The sequence below is a fragment of the Tamandua tetradactyla genome, chromosome 7, assembly GCF_023851605.1.
Source record: "Tamandua tetradactyla isolate mTamTet1 chromosome 7, mTamTet1.pri, whole genome shotgun sequence".
Lineage (NCBI taxonomy): Eukaryota > Metazoa > Chordata > Mammalia > Pilosa > Myrmecophagidae > Tamandua > Tamandua tetradactyla.
The window spans coordinates 109,200,959-109,205,330 of NC_135333.1; the positions used below are offsets into that span (position 1 = coordinate 109,200,959).

Genomic DNA, 4,372 nt, shown 5'->3' on the forward strand with positions numbered 1-4,372 from the left:
TTGCATCTCTTTATTGTCAGAAGTTCTGGCTTTCTTATTTCTAACAGAGCTTTTCCCTAAATCTCAGATCACCTTCGGATCCAAATGAGAACTCAGGTCATAAACAATGTTCTCAGGCTTAGCCTAATGAGCATTTCACAAATAAAAGGAAGAAAAGTCTATTATTACATTTTCTGCATTATAATTACCTGACCCATTTCTGTGCTCTAGAACGAGTTAAATATTAGCAAGTAGCTTTTGTCTTCTCCCTGAGCATTTCAAAAGAAAAGGATTCTTACCAGGTACCTTGTCATAACTTTCCATGAGCAAAGAAAATTTTAAGTATCTTGATTAATTCAGCCCTGTATCCCAATAATCCTCTGCCTATTCTCTGCCATCTGAAATGTTGCACACCTTTTTGCGCCATTCTATTCAGAGCTTCTTTTCTCCCATTGTCCTTCAAGATGTAGACAAGGGGATTCAGTAGAGGAGTGTCCACACTGCACTGCAAGGGAAAATCAAGTTCCAGGGGGAACTTGAGGTTGGCATGCAATAGTAAAAAAAGCCAAACTATAGAACATGCCCACAGCAGTGAGGTGGGAGGAGCAGGTGGAGAAGGCCTTGCTTCGCCCTGTTGTGGAGCTGATGCTCAAGATGGTGGACACAATGTGGGCACAAGAGAAGAAGATCAGAAGAAGTGTGGCAGAGGCATGCAGGAGGGCAGAACAGATCAGAACAGCTCAGTTGGTGGAAACATCAGAGCAGGACAGAGGGAACAGAGAAGGCAGCTCACAGCTGAAGTGAGACATAATGTGAACCTCACAGAAGTCCAAATTCCATGCGAGGAGGGTGTTGATAAGAGCGTCCAGAAAGGCCAGTCCCCATGAGGCCCAGACAGACCCTCACACACCTGCTCGCCCATCACCTGGCCATACAGCAGTGGGTGGCAGATGGCAGCATAGCGGTCATAGGCCATCACTGCGAGCAGACAGACTTCCGTCCCAGCAGTGGCAAACACAAAGAAGACCTGAGCCAGGCAGTCCCCGACTGAGATTGATTTCCCCTGAGAAAGAAGGTTCTCCAGCATTTTGGGCTCAGTGACTGAGGAGTAACAGATGTCCAGGAAAGAGAGGTGACTTAGGAAGAAGTACATGGGGGTGTGGAGGTGAGAATCAGTCCTAATCAGCAGCAGCAGCAGCAGGTTCCCCATCATGGTCAGGCGGTAAATCCCCGGGAAGAGCACAAAGAGCACAGCCTCAGTGTGGGTTTGTCAGACAGCAGGATGAAAATGAACTCTGTTGACGGTGCTGTGATTTCCTAAGGCCATGATAGAAGACGTTCCTCTGGAATAAACACAGAGTCAGATGGGCAGTTCTCATCTACACTCATGCCACCTCAGAGTTCCTTTCTCTTTATATGTAAACAGATCTCTGTCCTCAGCCTGCTCATTTTTTTCCTTGTGTTTCTTTGATGTTCCTTCCCTCCCTGAAATCCTTTCCTGAACCCTGAATCAGCCTACTAATTGGTTCCATCCCTTTGAATGTTGGTCTCTGCTTTTATAGCAACACCTCTGGTCAATTTGCATTTGACAGACTTCCTCGAGAGGCAGTTTTAATCATCTGCTTTGTTCAGTCACAGTCTTTTACTCCCCTTGGAAAAGTTTGCCATGGTACAATACTATTTAGCTACGACATACTGTATTTGTAATATTTTACTGCTTACATGATATATTTCATTATTCAATACAATGGACAGTTTTAATATATGCATGGGGGGAGTGGAGAGTTGGGATAAGAAAGGAGATTGATAAATTTATCAGTTTAAAACACTGAGCCTCAGAATTGAAAACATTTATTCAGTTCTCCAGTTTGAACATCCAAGATTTGTATCCAGTATATATAAGCCTAAGTCAAGAGCTTGTTCTACTAATCCAAGTGCCATTGTCGCAGCTCCAATAATAACTTGAGATGAATAAATATGAACATCTCAAGTTTCATTTTAAGGACTAACCGTTCTTTATGGTAATACCTCCACCCCCAGTGATTCTGCTTTACCCAGTCCTGTGGAAGTCCTGGTGATAGGTTAAATGGTTGTCCAGGTGGTTCTCATGTGCCTCCAGGCTGGAGAATGAAGTGATTTAGATGCACCAGTTAATTGGTCAGTCTAGTCTGGCCCTCCTGCCCTCATGAATTTTCGGTTGCTCTGTTTTTGCTTCAGCTGATGCTCTGCTGAAATTTTCCACCCTCCAACACTGAATTAAGTGTCATTTACTCTTCAAGATTCACCCTATTTTCCACCTCCTTTATTGCATTCGTTGTGATTTCTTCCTTCTATACCCTCAAAGATTATGGAAAATATTGACACTCCTCATTACTTGTGTGTCAATTATGTTCAAGCTATTATTTAAAATTTTGCTTTTCCTATATTTAATTATCAGAGCAAAATTATGAAGCCTGAATTTTCTAAAATTTTAGAATGAGGAACTGAAGGTGACACAGCCGCAGAAACTTGCCTCTGTTGGAAGAATAAATGGATGGATAAGCTTAACAACATCTCAGGTCAATGAACCATAATATCTTTCTTTTTCAACACTCTGACTGACTGACATGCATTTTCTAAATATGTTGCTTCACTCCACCCTCTGTTCGGTCTGAGTTCTTACTCTCTAAATTGTTTTGTGCCTTTATTTGGGTACCTAAACTGCTCTACAGTTTAGTAGGATGTTTGAGTGGCATTTATTTTTTCTCCAATGAAATTGCCTCTTTCTGGAATATAGGGCTTGGGATCCAGTTCCATATATTATCTTACATTCCTGAAGACACAGCAGAATGAGAGAAACATGGTGGGTTCTAATCAATATTAATTGATGAAGAAAAAACCAAAAGATAACACAATGGGACTGACAGTGCATTTCTTTTGTTGAATATTTTCCCCAGCTTGAAATTCTAATTTTAGAAATAAACAAAGCATGATGACAGCCTGGAAGAAGAAGAAGAAGGGAAATAAATGTATGGATGAGGGCTGATTTTGTAGTAGATGTGAAACTCATTTTGCGCCAGCTATGTAGGACTGGAAAACGACTTACCTTCTGCTATACTAACTAGCACTTTAAGATTTCTTTCCAAAAAGGAGAAGCATATTCCTACTTGCTCATTTTTGACATCTTCAGGGTTGCTTAAAACCATGGCACTTACTTATAATTATAGCTGAGTCACCTCCAGAGAACCTGTTTTGTTGTTCGGATATAGCCTCTCTCTCTAAGCCAATTTCATCAGGTTAACCCACTGCCCTCCCCTCTAGTTGGGACAAAACTCCCCAGGGTGTAAATCTCCCTGGCATTATGGGATTGAGAAAGGCTACTTGATCAAAAGGGGGAAAAGCAATGAAACAAAATAAAGTTTCAGTGGCTGAGAGATTTCAAATGAGTTGAGAGGTCATTCTGGAGGTTATTCTTATGTGATATATGGATATCTCTTTTCAGTTTTTGATGTATTGGAGTAGCTCAGGGGAAATGCCTGAAACTATTGAACTGTAATCCAATAGCCTTGTTTCTTGAAGATGATTGAATAACTGTAGAGCTTTTAAGATGCGCTCATGAGATTGTGAAAACCTTGTGAGTGACACTCCTTTGTCCTGTATAAAAACAGATGAGTAATAAGAAAAGGACAAAACGCAAATAAACAAAAGGGGGTGTTGGGGAATGGAATGTCAAAACATTCTTACTTACTTTTCTTTCTTTTATTTTATTATTATTCTTTTGTTAATTTTTTTGAGTAATGAAAGTGTTCAAAAATAGATTTTAAAGATGAACCCCACAGCTATATGATGATGCCTGAATCACTGATTGTACACTGTGGATGATTATACAGAATGTGAATATATAATGTATCTCAAAAACAATGTGAAAAAAGTAAAGCCATGGCACTTATGCACCTCTGCATTTGATAATTTATCTACTGTTTCATGAATTTATTTGCCTATTAACCTTTTTTGTAGCCACTTCCATCACCCATCCTGTCTCACAATTCAGTTCTCTATCCATCTATGTCTCCAACCATTCGTTCATTCTTTATCCATTCTTTCATTTATCTAATTTTTGTTACAAATGGTTTACTTTTTGTAAGGCCCTCGATTTATAATAGACGGGACAAACAAACTTGTGCAAACTTTGTTGAACTGTTCTGTTAATATATTTATTGGTTCTGTTGTCCAAATTGTACTTTCCTATATGCAGGATTGAATTTCCTTACTAATTACTCCTTTTCATACCCAACTTGAAATCTGACCCATATTTATGCACTTAGACTCCATTCCTTCTTTATCTTTCTTGCCTTTCATGGTAACTCCTTACAATAATCTTGGCCTGCCCACTGAATTCAGAATCATCTCTGAG

The 4,372-nt window shown here is 39.9% G+C and overlaps 1 pseudogene; it reads right to left on the reverse strand.

The window, feature by feature from the left end:
• Positions 1 to 289: 289 nt before the first annotated feature.
• On the reverse strand, positions 290 to 1,228 carry LOC143690568 (olfactory receptor 8S1-like; annotated as a pseudogene).
• Positions 1,229 to 4,372: the final 3,144 nt, after the last annotated feature.